Source organism: Schistocerca cancellata, chromosome 1 (genome assembly GCF_023864275.1).
Source record: "Schistocerca cancellata isolate TAMUIC-IGC-003103 chromosome 1, iqSchCanc2.1, whole genome shotgun sequence".
In the NCBI taxonomy this organism is placed as follows: Eukaryota; Metazoa; Arthropoda; class Insecta; order Orthoptera; family Acrididae; genus Schistocerca; species Schistocerca cancellata.
In genome coordinates, this window is record NC_064626.1 from 1047551382 (window position 1) to 1047574406 (window position 23025).

At 44.1% G+C, this 23025-nt stretch overlaps 1 protein-coding gene across 1 annotated transcript in view; it reads right to left on the reverse strand.

Annotated features, from left to right (window-relative positions):
• Window positions 1–23025, reverse strand: part of LOC126090387 (carbonic anhydrase 13-like) — a 252280-nt gene that overhangs the window by 213121 nt on the left and 16134 nt on the right. The window lies entirely within an intron of this gene.

Genomic DNA, 23025 nt, shown 5'->3' on the forward strand with positions numbered 1-23025 from the left:
AAGGAGGTCAATCTCAGTAGACCTCTTGGCGCTTTTCGATTTGAGTACACTTGTTTCAGTAACAGGTCTATTTTATTTCTCACTAATGAAGATAACACTACATTAACACTCACCATAGTCAGTAACACGATATCTGTATACGCTTGACGCTTCATACGATTTTGAAGAAAGGCAATTATCAACCACCTCCTCGGAGTGGAATTCCCTTATTCACTTCCACATGCGTTGACGACTGTCGAACTGTCTTGACATTCTAATATCAGATTATCAAACACAGTGACAACGTTCTTAAAAATTCTGCAGCTCTCGACGTAATAATTCTTCATATACAGTTTCCATTAGGTAAAGATAGTTGTGTGACTCGGTGTGCCGCTCACTGCATGCTGTATCTCATTGTGGAAATAACGTTCGTGCGTCAGTGGGAACGCGAGTGGTGGAGGTGATAAATAACGAAGTGCGGTCATGAAGTCTACCTCCCAGACGTGGCGAACCTCATACAGGACACACGTCTTGGAAGGAACTGATGCTCTCGAGACTGAAGTTCTTCCACTGGCGGGATGTTCCACCCATACGTGAAGCTTGTGGAATACCACTATTAGTACAACATATTTTAACAACGTGTGTTTCATATTCTGACATAAGGGAAAGCCTCTGGATGGCCTGAGACCTATGTATCATACTATATGACAACAGCGAAAGTGTAAAACGCATTTTAAAATTTTGTGAAGTGTCAGATCTCTTACCTAAAGAGCTGGTGAGACGAAGTCAGTGAGCTCTGAGTAGATACCTGTCATCGTTTTCTTGCTTTAGCCAGCAATCCATATAAACGTAGTGCGTAAGAGACGTCTTACCAAACAACTGGTGAGCTTTAATTCGAATTAGCCACATATTTGTGTCAATATAGTCAGATATTCTGAATGAAATTGCTAACTGTGTTCTTGGGGAATCGCCGGAGCAATTTCGCTTGTGCGAGCAGAAAGTTCAAACTACGAGATAGGCCTATGTTGATTTCCAACAATGGCGCTGAAGACAGTGCTTTTGAGCGTTCTAAAACTAACATCATTATCCTCAGTCGCGACAGATGGTATGAACACGGGACAGATTCTCAATACTCAGGTTAAAAGCAAACAATTAACTATTGGTCAATTGAGTATTAAAAAAAGAAAAGAACCCGTCAAACATATTGCTCAAATAATGCTACGCTTCGTACATATGCACATTTTCTGCACAAAGCTACGACCAGTATTATCTGCTGCGAACCCCAGCAATAACTGTCAAGAACTGGAAGGCGCCGAGCACTCTTTATCAGTGGACGACCTTGTCTGCTGCGAGCCGGTGTTCCTCGCAGCATTTTGAGCGTGACGCTGCGCACGGAAGACACCCGCTGGCTAATTAATTTCGGCTGGTACTGTTATAACCGACTCGTCTGTTTCATTCTGTTCTAGATTCGCTGCTGGCCGTGTTTTCACTGGCAGGCCGCCCACTGCCCAACACAGACGTCTCGCGGAGTTTTTCATCCAGTTGGAGGAAGTCTAAAGGTGAGCCTGCCGTGGACATCGAGGTCGTTACGGACACAGCACGAGCCAAGATGGGGATTGTTCGATGCGAGGGGGGAGGAAATGGGCCGTGAACCCTTTCTTCGTGAGACCATCCAACCTTTCGCCTTATGAGGTTTAGGGAAATAATCGAAAAGTATCACAATGGTCCTATGAGCAACTTTAGGTTGCGATTAGGCGCTGCAGTTCGGGCAGAGTCGATGAGAAGGTAACGTTCTGTTGAGTTATCTGACGACAGTTTTATGTACGCTCTCGCAGCTGTAGGTAGCTAGTCATACGAGGTGACAGCTCTACGTTTCACGGCATTCTGCTGATGGCCAGAAAAAATTAGAGCAAACATCGTTTTTCTTTGAGATTTAATTTGAAATGCCTCTCTTAAAATCGGATCGACAACATAATTGCCATATACAGTATATTAGGCAAAGTATCAAAATTACAACATTTTAATTTTAAAAAACATCATCAATCTACTAAAAACTGTTATATTGTACATTTATTCATGCACGGCCAGTTACGGATAACACTGCAGCAAATTAAGGCTGCTTGGCGTCGAACAATTATTTTCAGATGCAGCATATATCACATATACATACATTACACTGAGGTGATAAAAGTCATGGGATAGCAATTTCCACATATACAGATGGCGGTAGATCGCGTACGCAATGTATTAAGGGTAGTGCATTGGCAGAGCCGTCATTTGTATTGAGGTAATTCATGTAATAAGGTTGTTAAAGTGACTATGGCCCCAGACGGGGATTAACAGACTTTGAACGTAGAGCGGAAATTGTACCTAGACGAATGGGACATTCCATCTCTGAAATCGTAAGAGTATTCAGTATTCCGAGATCAACAGTGTGAACAGTGTGTGCCGAAAATACCAAATTTCAGGAATTACCTCTCAACATAGACCGCTGGCCGACGGCGTTCACTTAATGACCGAGGACAGCGGCGTTTGCATAGAGTTGTCAGTGCTTAGGGACAAATAACAATGCGTGAAATAACCGCAGAAACCAATTGGGATGTATGACGAACATATCAGTGTGGACAGTGTGGCGAAATCTGGCGTTAATGGGCAATGGGAGCAGAAGACCGACACGAGTGACTTTGCCAACAGCACGACATCGCCTGCATCCCCTCTTCTGGTTTCCTGACCGTATCGGTTGGATCCTAGACGACTGGAAAACTGTGGCCTGGTCAGATGAGCCCCGATTTCAGTTGGTAAGGGCTGATGGTAGGGTTCGTGTGTGGCCCAGATCCCACGAGGTCATGGACCCAGGTCGTCAACAAGTCACTGTGCAATCTGGTGGTGGCTTCATAATGGTGTGGGCTGTGTTTACATGCACCAGACTGGGAAATGGTTCCGTTTGGCTTCTTGGAGACCATTTGCAGCCATTCATGGAATTCATGCTCCCAGACAACGATGGAATTTTTATGGATGACAATGCGAATGATTTGGTTACCCAGACCAGCCGACAGTAATCCCGTCGAACATTAATGGTACATAGTCCAGAGATCATTTCATACACAAATTCCTGTACCGGCAACACTTTTGCAATTATGGACGGCTATCGAGGCAGCATGGCATTATATTTCTGCATGAGACTTCGAACAACTTGTTGAATCCACGGCACTTCGAGTTGGCTGCGCTACGCTGGGCAAACGGTGGGCGCTATGTTAGGCAGTGTCCCATGATTTCTCTCACCTCAATGTACACTACTGGCCATTAAAATTCCTACACCACGAAGATGACGTGCTACAGACGCAAAATTTAACCGACAGGAAGAAGATGCTGTGATATGCAAATGATAAGCTTTTCAGGGCATTCACACAAGGTTGGCGCCGGTGGCGACACCTACAACATGCTGACATGAGCAAAGTTTCCAACAGATCAACAGATTTCTCATACACAAACAGCAGTTGACCGGCGTTGCCTGGTGAAACGTTGTTGTGATGCCTCGTGTAAGGAGGAGAAATGCATACCATCACGTTTCCGTCTTTGATAAAGGTCGGATTGTAGCCTATCGCGATTGCGGTTTATCGTATCGCGACATTGCCGCTCGTGTTGGTAGAGATCCAATGACTGTTAGCAGAATATGGAATCGGTGGGTTCAGGAGGGTAATACGGAACGCCGTGCTGGATCCCAACGGCCTCGTATCACTAGTAGTCGAGATGACAGGCATCTTATCCGCATGGCTGTAACGGATCTTGCAGCCACGTCTCGATCCCTGACTCAACAGATGAGGACGATTGCAAGACAACAATCATCTGCACGAACAGTTCGGCGACGTTTGCAGCAGCATGGACTATCAACTCGGAGACCATGGCTGCGGTTACCCTTGACGCTGCATCACAGAGAGGAGCGCCTGCGATGGTGTACTCAACTACGAACCTGGGTGCACGAATGGCAAAACGTCATTTTTTTCGGGTGAATCCAGGTTCTGTTTACAGCATCATGATGGTCGCATCCGTGTTTGGCAACATCGCGGTGAACGCACGTTGGAAGCGTGTATTCGTCATCGCCATACTGGCGTATCACCCGGGGTGATGGTATGGGGTGCCATTGGCTACACGTCTCGGTCACCTCTTGTTCGCATTGACGGCACTTTGAACAGTGGACGTTACATTTCAGATGTGTTACGACCCGTGGCTCTACCCTTCATTCGATCCCAGCGAAACCCTACATTTCAGCAGGATAATGCACGACCGCATGTTGGAGGTCCTGTACGGGCCTCTCTGGATACAGGAAATCTTCGACTGCTGCGCTGGTCAGCACATTCTCCAGATCTCTCACCAATTAAAACGTCTGGTCAATGGGGGCCGAGCCACGGGCTCGTCACAATACTCCAGTCACTACTCTTGATAAACTGTGGTATCGTGTTGAAGCTGCATGGGCACCTGTACCTGTACACGCCATCCAAGCTCTGTTTGACTCAATGCCCAGGCGTATCAAGGCCGTTATTACAGCCAGAGGTGGTTGTTCTGGGTACTGATTTCTCAGGATCTATGCACCCAAATTGCGTGAAAATGTAATCACATGTCAGTTCTAGTAGCAATTTTAAAGGCCAGTAGTGTATAGTCTTCCTGGTTGAGAGCGCACGGTACAGCTGATGTACAAGTATGTTGCGACTCTTGCGCTACATATTGTACAATATTAATAGTATCCTCACACTTTCTGTTGTGAATTGGCAGGAGCCAATTCACGGAGTTTGGAGGAAGCCGAAAGGCACGCGTTTAAGCTCACGCAGGCTGGTGTGAGGTCTGGAAAATGACAAGGAATTATAGTAGCCAAAAATAGTACATATCTTCTGGAATACTTAATTTTAATCCTTAATTGTAGAACATCGCTCTTGATGATACATAATTATAATCTCAATATAAACTGGTAATGGCGCCTTGCTAGGCCGTAGCAAATGACGTAGCTGAAGGCTATGCTAACTATCGTCTCGGCAAATGAGAGCGTATTTGTCAGTGAACAATCGCTCGCAACGTCGGCTGTACAACTGGGGCGAGTGCTAGGAAGTCTCTCTAGACCTGCCGTGTGGCGGCGCTCGGTCTGCAATCACTGACAGTGGCGACACGCGGGTCCGTCGTATACTAGCGGACCGCGGCCGATTTAAAGGCTACCACCTAGCAAGTGTGGTGTCTGGCGGTGACACCACACTTTCCGCATGTTGTGCAGCATCTATAATTAAGTATTATCTGAAAGAAAACTAAAAAGTTGCACACTGAAATGTTGGTAAAATTTCAAAGTGGTGTAACCACCTTTATACGTACAGAAATGTAAATGTGAGCATTTTCCACAACGCAGAAATTTAATGTCCTAGTGACTACAACAAGGAGTCAAAATTTCGCTCTGTCAACTCGTACAACGATCTGTAGCGGCCTGAAATGGAGTGATTCCGTATGCTCAATTCTAGGTGAGGCATGTGGTAGCCTTCCTTGCACTGGCAAGTACTGAGGAAATGCAGTCATTCTGCAATGCAGCCTTCTTACAAACCTCTTGTGCCCCACATCTCAGAATATAGCTCAGGTGTGTGGGATGCATATCAGATAGGAGTAACAAGGCTTACTGAACGTATACAAAGAAGAACAGCACAAATGGTCCCAGCTATTTACACAGTCCAGTCACATTAAAGTGACCACCTGTCAAAAGCCTTAATAACCACTTCTGCAGCGCGGAAGTGCGGGTAGAGAGTCAGTGAGGTTGTGGAAGGTATCGATAGTGATGTGGAGCCAAGCTGTCACCAGCGCCTTGGTAAACTATGCTAGGTTTCTCGGTTGAGGACCTGTGGCGCGAACAGCCCGATCGACGTGGTCCCACAGATTCTCGACTGGTTCAAAATATTGGGAGTTTGATGGCCAGAGGAGTACGGTAAACTCATTCTGGTGCGCTTCGAACCACACACGTTGCACTGTCCTGCTGGAAGTCGCCATCGTGGCGAGGAAAAACAAACTGCATGTAGGGGTTGACACGGCCCCCAAGGCTGGATGAATACATGTGTTGATCTACATCTGCATCTCCATCTACATCCATACCCCGCAAGCCACCTGAAGGTGTGTGGCGGAGGGTACTTTGAGTGCGTCTATCGGTTCTCTCTTCTATTCCAGTCTCGTATTGTTCGTGGAAAGAAGGATTGTCGGTATGCCTCTGTGTGCGCTCTAATCTCTCTGATTTTATCCTCATGGTCTCTGCGCGAGATATACGCAGGAGGGAGCAATATACTGCTTGACTCCTCTGTTCTGTTCTCGAAACATCAACAAAAGCGCGTACTGAGCTACTGAGCGTCTCTCCTGCAGAGTCTTCCACTGGAGTTTATCTATCATCTCCGTAACGCTTTCGCGATTATTAAATGATCCTGTAACGAAGCGCGCTGCTCTCCGTTGGATCTTCTCTGTCTCTTCTATCAACCCTATCTGGTACGGATCTCACACTGGTGAGCAATATTCAAGGAGTGGGCGAACAAGTGTACAGTAACCTACTTCCTTTGTTTTCGGATTGCATTTCCTTAGGATTCTTCCAATGAAGTCTGACATCTGCTTTACCGAAGATCAACTTCATATGATCATTCCATTTTAAATCACTCCTAATGCGTACTCTCAGATAATTTATGGAATTAACTGCTTCCAGTTGCTGACCTGCTACACTGTAGCTAAATGATACGGGATCTTTCTATGTATTCGCAGCACATTACACTTGTCTACGTTGAGATTCAATTGCCATTCCCTGCACCATGCGTCAATTCGCTGCAGATCCTCCTGCATTCCAGTACAATTTTCCATTGTTGCAACCTCTCGATATACCACAGCATCATCCGCAAAGTATTTGTATGGAGTGTAGCCATGTATGGAAGTGAAACATGGACGATAAACAGTTTGGACAAGAAGAGAATAGAAGCTTTCGAAATGTGGTGCTACAGAAGAATGCTGAAGATTAGATGGGTAGATCACATAACTAATGAGGAAGTATTGAGTAGGATTGGGGAGAAGAGAAGTTTGTGGGATAACTTGACCAGAAGAAGGGATCGGTTGGTAGGACATGTTCTGAGGCATCAAGGGATCACCAATTTAGTATTGAAGGGCAGCGTGGAGGGTAAAAATCGTAGAGGGAGGCCAAGAGATGAATACACTAAGCAGATTCAGAAGGATTTAGGTTGCAGTAGGTACTGGGAGATGAAGAAGCTTGCACAGGATAGGGTAGCATGGAGAGCTGCATCAAACCAGTCTCAGGACTGAAGACCACAACAACAACAACAACAACAACATCCGCAAAAAGCCTCAGTGAACTTCCGATGTCATCCACAAGGTCATTTATGTATATTGTGAATAGCAAAAAAAAAAAAAAAAAAAAAAAAAAAAAAAAATGGCTCTGAGCACTATGGGACTTAACAGCTGTGGTCATCAGTCCCCTAGAACTTAGAACTACTTAAACCTAACTAACCTAAGGACATCACACACATCCATGCCCGAGGCAGGATTCGAACCTGCGACCGTAGCAGTCGCGCGGTTCCGGACTGCGCGCCTAGAACAGCGAGACCACCGCGGCCGGCTGTGAATAGCAACGATCCTATGACACTCCCCTGCGGCACACCTGAAATCACTCTTACTTCGGAAGACTTCTCTCCATTGAGAATGACGTGCTGCGTTCTGTTATCTAGGAACTCTTCAATCCAATCACACAATTGGTCTGATAGTCCATATGCTCTTACTTTGTTCATTAAACGACTGTGGGGAACTGTATCGAACGCCTTGCGGAAGCCAAGAAACACGGCATCTACCTGTGAACCCGTGTCTATGGCCCTCTGAGTCTCGTGGACGAATAGCGCGAGCTGGGTTTCACACGACCGTCCTTTTCGAAACCCATGCTGATTCCTACAGAGTAGATTTCTAGTCTCCAGAAAAGTCATTATACTCGAACATAATACGTGTTCCATAATTCGACAACTGATCGACGTTAGAGATATAGGTCTGTAGTTCTGCACATCTGTTCGACGTCCCTTCTTGAAAACGGGGATGACCTGTGCCCTTTTCCAATTCTTTGGAATGCTACGCTCTTCTAGAGACCTACGGTACACCACTGCAAGAAGGGGGTCAAGTTCCTTCGCGTACTCTGTGTAAAATCGAACTGGTATTCCATCAGGTCCAGCGGCCTTTCCTCTTTTGAGCGATTTTAATTGTTTCTCTATCCCTCTGTCGTCTATTTCGATATCTACCATTTTATCATCTGTGCGACAATCTAGAGAAGTGCAGTCTTCCTCTGTGAAACAGCTTTGGAAAAATACATTTAGTATTTCGGCCTTTAGTCTGTCATCCTCTGTTTCAGTACCATTTTGGTCACAGAGTGTCTGGACATTTTGTTTTGATCCACCTACCACTTTGACGTAAGACCAGAATTTCTTAGGATTTTCTGCCAAGTCAGTACATAGAACTTTACTTTCGAATTCATTGAACGCCTCTCGCATAGCCCTCCTCACACTACATTTCGCTTCGCGTAATTTTTGTTTGTCTGCAAGGCTTTGGCTATGTTTATGTTTGCTGTGAAGTTCCCTTTGCTTCGGCAGCAGTTTTCTAACTCGGTTGTTGTACCACGGTGGCTCTTTTCCATCTCTTACGATCTTGCTTGGCACATACTCATCTAACGCATATTGTACGACGGTTTTGAACTTTGTCCACTAATCGTCAACACTATCATACTTGAGACAATACTTTTGTGTTGAGCCATCAGGTACTCTGTAATCTGCTTTCTGTCACTTTTGCTAAACAGAAAAATCTTCCTACCCTTTTTAATATTTCTATGTACGACTGAAATCATCGATGCCGTAACCGCTTTATGATCGCTGATTCCCTGTTCTGCGTTAACTGTTTCAAATAGTTCGGGTCTGTTTGTCACCAGAAGGTCTAATATGTTATCGCCACGAGTCGGTTCTCTGTTTAACTGCTCAAGGTAGTTTTCAGATAAAGCACTTAAAAAAAATTTCACTGGTTTCTTTGTCCGTGCCACCAGTTATGAACGTTTGAGTCTCCCAGTCTATATCCGGCAAATTAAAATCTCCACCGAGAACTATAACATGATGGTGAAATCTACTCGAAATATTTTCCTTCAGGTGCTCAGCCACAACAGCTGCTGAGCCAGGGGGCCTATAGAGACATCCAATTACCATGTCTGAGCCTGCTTTAACCGTGACCTTCACCCAAATCATTTCACATTTCGGATCTCCGTCAATTTCCTTCGATGCTATTGCACTTCTTATCGCTATAAACACGCCTCTCCCTTCACTGTCCAGCCTGTGTCTGCGGTATACATTCCAATCTGAGTTTAGGATTTCATTACTGTTTGTCTGTTGCGCCTTCCAGAATAACGAGATCTCCCAGGGAATGCCACGAAAACATTCCGCAGCCCACAACGCATGCAGGGTGTCTCCTTTCAGAGATTTCACGCCGTACAGGCCAGCGACCATCTGTCCAGTACATCCTAAAATGTGATGCATCTGAAAAGGCCACCTCTCGCTACTCAGAGGACGTCCAGTTGGGGTAGTGCCGTGGAAATTCCAGCCTTCGTCGCCGGTGAACACCAGTCAGCATGGGTGCACAAACCAGGCGCCTGCTGCGGATGCCCATAAGCAGTAACGTTCGCTGAACGGTCGTTGAGGAGACCTGTTGGTAGCCCATTGGTTCATCTGGGCGGTCAGTTGCTAAACAGTTGCATGTCTGTTCGCCCGTACACAAATCAGCAGCCGTCGTTCAACCCTGTCATTTATGGCCCGTGGTGCACCACAGCTGCCTCAGTGTCGATTTCTGATGCGCCATTTTGCCGTACTTTAGCCACGGCGGCATGCGAACAGTTTACAAACTTAGCTGTTTCGGAAAGGCTTCGGCCCTTGGGGCTTTCGCCCTTGGGTCGATAGCCAATGATCACCCCCCTTTGGACGTCAGATGAATCATGCTGTTTCCGCACTGTTTTCCGCATCCCCCGTCGCGCTTTATATACCCTCCACTGCTAGTGCTGCCACCTGGCGTCTGTGAGTGGCTATCACACGTTGACGTCGGACATAGGCGGTGGTCACATTAGTGTGTCTGGACCGTTACGCCTCACAGGAGAACGTCTCTGAAATTCTGAAACACGTGAAATGGCAGATGCTTGAAGTAGTCACCAATTATCCCGCGAGAAATTAATGAAGAATCTAGAGACATCATTTAATCCCCTTACGTATTGCTCTCACAGCAACCGCGAAGATAAATGACAGCACATACAGACACATTTAAACAGTAATTCTTTTGACGCTCCGTACATGAATGGAACAGAAAGAATTCGTAACATGCAAAAGTACCATCTTCCATGCATTTCACATTGGTTTTTATAGTAGAAATGAAGATGTAAATGTAGCCGAATGTCATGAGCGGTTTTCTTTGTTGTGCATCCAACCGATATTCGTGTGCTGCCACCTCCAGCATTAACACCGATTTATTTTACAATCCAGATAAATTCCCCATCAACTTCATTCCGATGACAGTCGCTTTCACTACACCATTAATAAAACTCGTTAACGTCTCTCGACTGTTGTGATTGTATCTACAGCATCCATACAATGAACGGTTTCGCATGTGACAGTGAAGCGTCTGTTTAGTCCATATGCAGCGGGTACAGGAACAAAGTATTGTAGCTCATTTCGGTGTGTAGTTTTCTGTGTGGACACACACACACACACACACACACACACACACACACACACACACACACATACACAGAGAGAGAGAGAGAGAGAGAAAGAAAGAGAGAGAAAGAGAGAGAAAGAGAGAGAAAGGGAGAGATAGGGAGAGAAAGGGAGAGAAAGGGAGAGATAGGGAGAGATAGGGAGAGATAGGGAGAGATAGGGAGAGATAGGGAGAGATAGGGAGAGATAGGGAGAGATAGGGAGAGATAGGGAGAGATAGGGAGAGATAGGGAGAGATAGGGAGAGATAGGGAGAGATAGGGAGAGATAGGGAGAGATAGGGAGAGATAGGGAGAGATAGGGAGAGATAGGGAGAGATAGGGAGAGAGAGATAGGGAGAGAGAGATAGGGAGAGAGAGATAGGGAGAGAGAGATAGGGAGAGAGAGATAGGGAGAGAGAGAGAGAGATAGGGAGAGAGAGATAGGGAGAGAGAGAGAGAGATAGGGAGAGAGAGATAGGGAGAGAGAGAGAGAGAGATAGGGAGAGAGAGCTAGGGAGAGAGAGAGCTAGGGAGAGAGAGAGCTAGGGAGAGAGAGAGCTAGGGAGAGAGAGAGCTAGGGAGAGAGAGAGCTAGGGAGAGAGAGAGCTAGGGAGAGAGAGAGCTAGGGAGAGAGAGAGCTAGGGAGAGAGAGAGCTAGGGAGAGAGAGAGCTAGGGAGAGAGAGAGCTAGGGAGAGAGAGAGCTAGGGAGAGAGAGAGCTAGGGAGAGAGAGAGCTAGGGAGAGAGAGAGCTAGGGAGAGAGAGAGCTAGGGAGAGAGAGAGCTAGGGAGAGAGAGAGCTTAGGAGAGAGAGAGCTTAGGAGAGAGAGAGAGCGCGGATCGTTATTATTCACGACAAATGTATGTGTAATGCCGTGGCAGTTAACATCGGTCATTTTCTGAGACTGTTCGCGGACTGTTTAGCTCGTCGTATGCTTAGAACATCGTAACGAAATTTAGGGAGATGTGCAAATATTAGCAAGTGCAAAGACTGGCAGTTTCCACGCAGCATTGGCAAATACTCGGGCTAGTGGAAGGCACATAAAGGCAAAGGTTCCGAGTTCGAGTCTCGCTCCGGCACACAGTTTTAATCTTCCAGGAAGTTTCATATCAGCGCACACTCCGATGCAGAGTGAAAATTTCATTTTTTAATTTCTGTGCCTCGTGAGCTGATTTTGACAGTCTGATGATTAGAGCATTGTATGCATTTTTTAGTTGTGTGAAGGACATAAAACAGTTGATTGCAACCAATTATTACTGAGAAAAGGCTCGTTATTGTTTGACTAGAATATCAGTGATCAATAAAACACACACACACACACACACACACACACACACACACACACACACACACATCCATTGGAATTCAGCTCTTGAGAGAGTGGAACAACTATATAAATCAATACGCAGGAAGACAGATGCCAGATTAAGAACGTGTAATGCATCCTCGAAGGTGGTTGTTTATAAAACTCTCGTCTAACGATTTTGTTAGAATTTCTCTTCGGTGTGAAACACTTGCCGACTTCCATGAACGAAAGAAAGAGAATATTTAAAGAAGATCTGTATATCCCGTCGTAGCACATTTTTTTCGAAGAGAAAGAGCATGAGTGTTTCATTGGGAGCTGAGGGCAGAATGGAGACGAAGGAACTGTCTTATCCAGAGGATCGAGTCGGCCGAAGATAAAATGTGGTTGGGCTGGATATATCTTGATGTTATAGTTAGATGGAAAATGGAGCAGGCGCCAGCTGTTATAGATTGTAACACCATTGAAATGAATAGCTATTTTGAAGACCTGTCGCTATGATACGAAATGTCTTCAGCCTTAGGTAGAGGACGGAGGAACTGTTTCAGTGGAAGGGAGTGCGATAAGATAAATGAGCTCGGTGGAAGAGGTTAAATTTGTATTTTCTGGAAAAGATAGGATAGAAATGGTTACACGTATTGGAAATTGGAGAGTACTCAATGCATTTCGCTAGTTTTCAGGAAAAAAATTGTTCACTTTTCGTTGTAATCTTTCGTCTTTGGTGAGATGGCCCGAGAGGGAATATCGCTTCGGTTTTGATACGATGAGGTGGAAGAACTCCAAGAAATAATTCAAACAGTCAGAAAAAAAAGCTCGGAAGGCTGCAACAGTACTTTTAGACCAAGATTCTCTCAGATACGAAATGCGGTGACGTTTGGAACTGTCATAAGTTCTTCGAATGGAAAAACAAGTGCAGTCCCGCAAACCATGCAACATTTGGCATGCAAACGTGCATCAAGAAAAAGTAATTCTACAACTGAAGAGACTAGCGGTGTGGATGTGAGCTAGAAACAGAACCTGATTGATATGTGGCTCCCAGGTAGTATACAATCGACCTACATTCAGTCTTAATCCAAGAATCCAACTGGGACCATGTTGATTCCACGGCTAAATGTATGGCCTCTTAGCCGGTCCAGTTGTGTTGTCGACGCGATGCCAGTAGGGCAGCGTTAGGTGGGACGCTGGTCCGCCCACGTCGCCGAGGACAGCGGAATACCTGTTGCGACACACAGCTGCAGCGCCTGCAAGCCATCAGGAACCCTACCTGCTCCGCGTGAAGTAACCGCTCGTAACGTTCTTGTAAAGGCAGGCGGGAGTTGTAGTCATCCGATGCATAACATAATACACATAACATTCTATAGCCTGGTTTAAACAACGATGGTTTATTAGGGGCCGATTGTTAGTTCCTAATTCGACATCTTTGCTTACTTCGGCGTATAGCATGCCACGTAAACATTTCTTTAAAAGAAACCTATGACCACTGAAGAACAGTACTATAAGTTACACAAAAGTCGCACATACAATAAATTCATGCCACATTAACCGTAGAACGTAAAGGGGGGAAATGTTACATTGCTGTCAAACCATCGTAACTATTGCTACTTCAAATTCTATTTTAAAAATGGTTCAAATGGCTCTGAGCACTATGGGACTTAACATCTGAGGTCATCAGTCCCCTAGAACTTAGAACTACTTAAACCTAACTAACATAAGGACATCACACACATCCATGCCCGAGACAGTATCCGAAACTGCGACGGAGCGGTCGTGCGGTTCCAGACTGAAGCGCTTAAAACCGCTCGGCCACACCGGCCGCCCAAATTCTATTAAAAGGAAGACATAATGTATAGGTTATGCATTAGTTACTTACCATTGTTAGATCTCCAGTAGTATGTTAGACGCCAAATTAAGTATAAAATGTCCTTTTTTATAACCTACTGCAATCGTAAATTTTACGAGGGTTTATTAATCTAGGGTTATCTAACATAAATCCATGTAATGATGGAGATGTGGTCCTCCGAAATGAATAGTGGAAAATTTGACATAGTAGACGCGACTAGTTACTGCAGTATATATTTTCAATTGATTTTCACAACGGCCACCATTAGCCAAAGAAAAAATGTTCACACTTGGACAGGTAACATTAAAATTTTAAAACGAATGTTCTCCATAATGCTAAGCGTCTGTCTTTTAGCAATTTCCTGCAGACTTTTTCTCTTCTGTTTTGATATCTACCTCAGTCTTTCTCTGACTAAATGAATGCTCGAAAAATCCTGCAGTTAATTTTTTGAATCTCATCTTTCTTTCTCCTTTGTAAATACGAGGGTAAGTCAATTATTATTCGCAAAGTAGTTATAAAATTTTATTGTAATCAAATAGGAAACTTACAAGAACATGATTTTTCGATAGTCTCCATGCGTTTCAACGCACTTTGTCCATCGTTGTAAAAGCTTCCTGATGCCCTCGTAAAAGAAGTTTCTCGGTTGTGCTGCGAGCTGGGAATGCACCGCTTCTTTCACTGCTTCGTCCGAGGCAAATAGACGGCCCCTTAATGCCTGTTTTAGTGGGCCAAACAAGTGATAGTCAGAAGGGGAAAGATCGGGGACCAAATGGAGGATGATCCAGTCCTTCAAATTTGAGTTTCTGGAGCGTTTCAGCAGTGTGGGCAGCAGTACGCGGACGGGCATTGTCGTGCAACAACACAGCACCTTTTGACAGCCATCCTTAGCGTTTGCTTCGAAATGCAGGCTTTAGCCTGGCAGTAGGCATCTCACTGTAACTTACGCTGTTTGTTGTTGCGCCCCTTTCCCCATAATGTTCAAGTACTGGAACTTGTGCGTCCCAAAAACCGTAAGCATCAGTTTTCCTGCGGACGGTTGGGTCTTGAACTTTTTCTTGCACGACGAATTTGGATGTTTCCATTCCATACTCTGCCGTTTACTCTCCAGCTCGTAATGATGGCTCCATGTTTTGTCACCAGCAATGATCCTGTCTAAGAAGTTGTCCCCTTCGTTACCATAGCGATCCAAATGTTTTTGCAGATGTTCAAGCGCGTTTGTTTATGCAACTGTGTGAGATGTTTTGGGACCCATCTTGCACAAACTTCATGAAACCCAAGTTTGCTGTGGATGATTTAGTAGGCATAACCGTGACTAATTTGCAGACAATGTGCCACATCGTTAATAGTTAATCGTCTGCCTAAGAGAATAATTTCACGTGAACGCTCAATGGTTTCTTCATTTGTGACAGTAAACGGTCGTTCGGCTCCTTCATCGTGCGTATCACTTGTGCGACCATTTCGGAATTTTTCAATCCATTCGTAGACACTCCGTTTTGACAAAACACTGTTCCCGTACTGTACCGAAAGTCTTCGATGAATTTCGGCCCCCGATACGCCTTCCGACCACAAAAAACCGATCACTGTACGTTGCTCTTCTTTGGTGCAAATAGACAGCGGAGCAGCCATGATTAACAGCACGGCAGCGATAACGAAACTAACCTAGCCACTCGAAAATTGCAGAGATATAACAACAAAAAACGGAGCATGCGTCATCAACGTAAAACGACAGTACTACCAAAATAAACAAAAATATAACTAAATTGTGGATAATAATTGACTTACCCTCGTATGCCAGACAGACGAACAATGTTAGACAGTTATTCAGGTAACAACTTTGTAAACAATGAAATCACGTAACTTTCTTAACTAAACGGCAAAAGACAAGCAAAATAATAAGTTTACCAGGAATTCTCCAATACCGTCATTGATAAGGAACAAACAACAATGTCTACACAACAAGTCATCTTATCAGTAATTAAGAGACAAGTTTGAAGTTCAAAGACGTAATAGACCTTTTTTCCGTCGTAATGTTTTCAAACTGAAATTGCATATGAGAAAACAATGAGACATTTGATTTCGATCTTGAATGTATGTGTTAAAAATATGTTGAAAATAATATTTATTACTTATTATGCTGCAAAAATTTACAGATAGAGACACTTAAAAGATAATGCGCAGTTTCATCACAACAGAAATAATTCAGTAAAATTTTCCACATGGCGGCGTAGCAATGTATTTGGTTCGGCTCTTATAGATAAAAGCCTTTGACATGCAATAAATGACAGATATTCTTTCGTTCTCGTTTGATGTTCTTATGCAGCATGAAGTGTCAGGAACAATATTAAGTCAGTCTGTCTTGAAGACATAACGACTTCAGAACGCCCGGGGTTTACAAAATACTCTGTGGTGCGGAGAGCCTTAGATCTGAAAAACAGTGTGTACTGCAGAACAACGCAGACAGGAGCATAAGAAATCTATCGCCCTTGCTACCCAGAAAAATTTGATATAGCTGAGCATGTTTTGGGGAATGGTCACCGATCGAGTTTGACGACACCTGTGTCGTGGCTTTCGGCATAGTGTAATCGAAGAATCATTTGAAATAAAAATTGTAGCCAACACCTTTAAAACGGGCGGTGGTCTACAGCTTAGCGTGGGATCCGGTGATCGTGAAATTGAAACAGCTGTAGCGAGTGCGGAGACAACAGATCACACACCGGCAAGAAAAGTGATTCGTAAAAAAAAGGCAATTTTTAGTTTATTACTGAAAAATACGTGTAGGTTGTCCCAACTGGCGCAAAAATATAATGGAATTTACTGTCAATAATACTTACTTTGAAATTTAACGGAAATGTACACTTTTTCAATATGTTTTATAGAATTGTTTCAGTTGAGTTTTTTCACGTATTGCATTTTCGGGTTGTGCCAATTTCCTGCCGGAGTGCGATATGACTATACATGGCGATGCCGTGTGCGCCAATGACGTCTCAGCCGTCAGTTTGAGGATAAGGGGGAGTACTGGTAACCCTACAGAAGTTTGCGCTTCTTCGGTAGCAGCAATAAAATACTGCTTACAGCAGTGACAAGCATGAAGAAGTACCCAAAACCTGTCGGGCAATTCGACTGTAGCAAAAACACTTCGTGCTAAAGTTTCAACCCAAACTGGAAGAGATGTTCCAATAATGAAGCTCGCAGCAACAACCAACAGCAATTATCCCAGTTTGACAATGGCCGAAAGCTGGTGGCATTTTAATCACTTGAAGCGGCTGGAAGCCTGGTTAAATTTTAATGTGTGCCACAGTACGATTTTTCTATCAATGCACTGGTCATAATAAAATTAACTAATATTTTTCTACGGAATGTACCAATAAGAACGAGATCAAAACTTAACGTAGGTGCGGTATCCCTACCTCAGCCTGAGAATTTACACAATGATCGAGGAGCTATATGTATACAGACGCACTTTACATACAATCGTTACAAAACTCTTTATAACGCCTTTTTCTTACATCTAACTGCAAAAACTATTACCGCAAATCGTGGTCTCCGCTTAATCCGCACAGAACTTCACTGTTTACCGTAGTACAATCTTTCCGCGCGGTATTAAAATCAAACACCACAATCCCAAAAAAGTTAAACGCTATTCTAAAAAGTCCTAGACCTTTACAGTTTTATGCAATCATTAGTCTGTATTTTTGTTCAGATAGAAAGATTTTTTTCTGCTACTTTTACACTCCATCGATGGCGGTAACCGACTTCTGTTTGGCCAGTACATTGGAAGACGTAAGTGGGCACGTTAAACGCAAGATTGAGGTATTCACTGGAACAGAAACTACGGGAGACGTGAATGGGTACAAACGAAGTGGGGTGTAAAGGCGGCCTCTTTCCCAAAAGAGGCCAGAGATATCTCAGGATAATAACGAGTGCTGGAGCTTGGTGTTCCAAGTATCCGTCTGCAGTTACAGTTTGTAATCGCCGCCCTCCCTCCTCCCCGCCCTCGGCCAGTTTAATGCTAGTTGTCAGTGGGCGTCTGTCGTTAATTACCAAGTCGCAGCACTGGAGGTCCTTCGTGACGTGGCTGAGTTAACAGGGACTCAGGTGAGTGAGACGATAGTGCCTGTTGGGAATATCGCCGTGTTCACTGTTACTAGAAAATTCTTACAAAGAGACTCAGGAGCTCAGCTGAGAATTCTCAGAACACGGGTTTCTTCTAAGATATGTTATCTTACATGTAGTAACTTTTAACACTATTTGCAACACTGTCAGTGGCTATAGACATGAAAATGAAAGAAAAAATAGCTCTTCGTGTACAGTGGAGAAGCGTAGAGCTTAGCTGGTAATTGCCACCTACATCTACATCTACATGGCTACTCTCAAAAATCACACTAAGTGCCTGGCAGAGGGATCACCCAACCGCCTTCACAATAATTCTCTGTTATTCCACTCTCGAACAGCGCGGGGAAAAAACAGACACCTATATATTTCGGTGCGAGCTCTGATTTTCCTTTTTTTTATGACGACGATCGTTTCTCTCTACGTAGGTTGGCGGCAACAAAATATTTTTGGTGACTGAAATTTCGTGAGAAGATTAACCGCAGCGAGAAAGTCTTCTGTTTTTACGATGTCCACCCCAAATCCCTTATCATATCCGTGACACTCTCTCCCCTACTTTTCGATAATACAAAACGTGCTGTCCTCCTTTGAATTTTCTCGATGTACTCCGGTAATCCTATCCGATATGGATCCCATATCGCGCACTAGTACTCCTAAAGAGTACGAAGAAGTGTAGTATAGGCAGTCTTTAGCAGAGCGGTTGTATCTTCAAATTGTAGTGCCACCTAACAAGGCTTTTACTACATCATGTTTACCGCGAAACTCAACAGTAATATTACTGACCATCCACGAAATTATAGGATACAGATTTGTTGAATTTCGAGTAATTACTTCTTTTCATCCTCTATCCCCTCTTCTCTCACCATCTTTATACGCCCTTCTCTCTGAGAGAACTTCCTTAACAATTCAGGTCAATGCCACACCACAAAAAAGTAGCAATGGTTTTATTGGAACGACGACCATTTCAGGTACCTTACTTAACTCCATAACGCGACCCGATAGACACACAGACATATTATAAAAACGAGACCAAAAATGTCTTTGACTACATTCGGGAAAATGAAAAGATTATTGCAATGAAAATGCAAGATATTTTGCGTATTTCAATTACCCATAATAGTAGACACATGTCCCGTAGCGTCTAAAAGAACTCGGTGGTAGAACAGATTACAATCCTTTGTTAGCGACTGCCTAAGTGTCTTCTTCCATCACGTTAGTGTCACGTTGTACCACAACTATTCTCCCCGCTACAGCACGAAGAGGGTTAAGTTCTGGTCTGTTCTGAGGAACAGAACTGTGATCAAAGTTAAGATTTGTCTTAAATGCGCAATCGGATTTCCTTCAAAAGGGTAGTGCAACTGTATATCACTTTAAGTAGTGGTGCATGTCGAGATTAGGATATATATCGCAGACAAATACGCAACAGCGCCGTGTCGCAATTATTTAGATAACATCACTTCGGTTGTGAAGTACTCGATATTATTTTGTTACATTGCTCGGCAAAATATGAGAGTGATAGAAGAAGGTGCAAGTCTTCTCAGTTCACGTGAAAAGTAAGGAGGTACTACATGAACACGCGTTCTGCAACGTCACATGAACGTAGCCTTCTAGTAATACGGGGTCATGCTCCAGATCTGTACGGCAATCGGAGTTTGCCTTGACCAGTGAACGTGCGTATTGGCACAGAGGTAGATAGTAGATATCCTGTGTAAAAGATGTTATCTTTAAAAAAAAAGCATCTTAATGTGTGTGAATAATTAGAATGATGGTAGCATTTTCTAGATTAACAAGCCTGCCAATAAATTTCATTTATTTCATGGGAGTCAGAAGCGCACTGGGTGTTACGTTCGTTATGAATTGCTGAGTCAACTACTATAACTACTGATGATTAATAAACTTTGGATTTTAATTAACATTTAGTACATTTGGAACATCGAAAGGTCAGCCTCAGGTAACTGATTTTCGATTGCTTTTGGGTCATCTACGTTTTAGCGAACCTGCATTCTAGCCACTAATTTTTGCACACATTACGTTAAAAATAAACGACAGTTGTAAGATATATTAAGTGTATGTTTTAGCAAACGTAAATTGAGAACGGATTTGAACTAGTATTTGAGGTGATTGCATTCTTAGCGTCGGGTAACTGAAATTAGGACTGTACGAGGTGCATTCAAGTTCTAAGGCCTCCGATTTTTTTTCTCCGGACTGGAAAGAGATAGAAACATGCGCATTGTTTTAAAATGAGACCGCGTTCATTGTCAATACGTCCCAGAGATGGCAGCACCATACGGCAGATGGAATTTTACCGCCAGCGGCGAGAATGAGAACTGTTTTAAATACTTAAAATGACGACGTTTTCCTTACTTGAACAGCGTGCAATCATTCGTTTTCTGAATTTGCGTGGTGTGAAACCAATTGAAATTCATCGACAGTTGAAGGAGACATGTGGTGATGGAGTTATGGATGTGTCGAAAGTGCGTTCGTGGATGCGACAGTTTAATGAAGGCAGAACATCGTGTGACAACAAACCGAAACAACCACGGGCTCGCACAAGCCGGTCTGACGACATGATCGAGAATGTGGAGAGAATTGTTTTGGGGGATCGCCGAATGACTGTTGAACAGATCGCCTCCAGAGTTGGCATTTTTGTGGGTTCTGTGCACACAATCCTGCATGACGAACTGAAAATGCGGAAAGTGTCATCCAGGTGGGTGCTACGAATGCTGACGGACGACCACACGGCTGCCTGTGTGGCATGTTGCCAAGCAATGTTGACGCGCAACGACAGCATGAATGGGACTTTCTTTTCGTCGGTTGTGGCAATGGATGAGACGTGGATGCCATTTTCAATCCAGAAACAAAGCGCCAGTCAGCTCAATGGAAGCACACAGATTCACCGCCACCAAAAAAATTTCGGGTAACCGCCAGTGCTGAAAAAATGATGGTGTCCACGTTCTGGGACAGCGAGGGCGTAATCCTTACCCATTGCGTTCCAAAGGGCACTACGGTAACAGGTGCATCCTATGAAAATGTTTTTAAGAACAAATTCCTTCCTGCACTGCAACAAAAACGTCCGGGAAGGGCTGCGCGTGTGCTGTTTCACCAAGACAACGCACCCGCACATCGAGCTAACGTTACGCAACAGTTTCTTCGTGATAACAACTTTGAAGTGATTCCTCATGCTCCCTACTCACCTGACCTGGCTCCTAGTGACGTTTGGCTTTTTCCAACAATGAAAGACACTCTCCGTGACCGCACATTCACCAGCCGTGCTGCTATTGCCTCAGCGATTTTCCAGTGGTCAAAATAGACTCCTAAGGAAGCCTTCGCCGCTGCCATGGAATCATGGCGTCAGCGTTGTGAAAAATGTGTACGTCTGCAGGGCGACTACGTCGAGAAGTAACGCCAGTTTCAAATTTCGGGTGAGTAGTTAATTGAGTTTGGTTAAAATAATACGTGAGCATTTAATTTTTTTTTCTTTTGATTCCAGTACTTTGACTCTTACCAGTGATAGCGTAACGGTTGTCACTGAATTGAAATGAATGGAATGATGGGATGAAATCGATGAAATTGCAGTAAGATGAAACTGAATGACGCCTGGAGGCGTGCTCACATGGCAAAGGTTAAGGCACCTGCTCGCGAAATGTAAGAAATACGGGTTGGAATGTTGGTCTAGCGCAAATTTTCAGTTATCACTACATATTCATTGCATTATAGATTCAGGATTTCTACACGATTTGCACTGATTAATTTAATGCCATTTCATCTTCACTGATTTCATCCCCATCGAACAATTCAGTTTAGCACGTTTAATTCACTGCACATAAAACTCATCTGCATAGTGCTAGAGAAAGGGGAATGGGGTTGGACAGTAGGTAATATAGCCAGCACGTCTGTCTGATGTTTCACTAAGACAGATCGTTTCCAATAACCGCCACAGATAATGGCTCAGAACAACTTGTGCCGAGTACCTGTCTGTCAGACTGCTGCGCGCGATATTGTGTGCAACATGAAGGGTCATCTGCTGCCAGATAACTAAATGACTGTGTCTCCTCTCTCACTTCTGATAAGAATTTTCCCCTGTCGGGATGACACGTGCATTGCATCTGCACTGCTGTTAAGTGCGAGAACACGGAAAACAGAATGACAACAGCATCTCACTTCTGTAAAACAGCATGATGAATGTGTTTTGGTAAGGGCAATTAGCATGACTAGAAGTTGGCTAGAAGCACGCAGCACTGCTGCCAAGTTTCGCTGAGTCTGGTGAGCTTGCTGGTATGACGTCTGCAAACTAAATGCGGTTCACGTGACTCGACGAATGTCAACAATTCTGTTTCAGCAGAGAATTTTGTTGCAGTAAAATCAGATGTGATCATCAACCTTGACCTTTTTCAAGAGAGTCGAGAAAAAGGACTTGTAATGTTTGAAACGACAAGCTATGTAGTGTCGTGTAACTTGCAAAATAGACTGCATTACTGTGCAAAACCACGGTGCGAAGCAACGTATAAGGGACTGCATTTATTATTGTAATCGTCGTCTTACGAAGAGTTAGATTAGGAAATAACGCAGTAAAAGTAATGAATGAGTGTTGGTATTTAGGATGCAAAATAGCTGACGATGGCAGAAGTAAACAGGATATAAAATGCAGACCGACAACAGTAAGAAAAACATTTCCTAGAAAGAGACATTTGTTAACATTTCATATAAATTTAAATATAATGTAAACTGAAGGTGGAGGGAGGAGAAAGGAAACGGAAGGGAAGGAACTATTGATGTCCGCTGCATCGGAACTGTATGCGGAATCAGCGGCGACGAGTGAAAATATGTGCCGGACCCGGATTGGAACCTACTATTTCGTGCTTACTAAGCAAGTGCGTTAACCATTACCCCACCTGGACACTGTGTTTATCACAACTGCGCAGGCTATATCGGTACGGCCCACTGCCGACCCACATTCTCATCTAGCGCCATCTAACCACAATCTCCATCCGTGTCGCTCCATGCTCGCTACTTTGATACTCCCG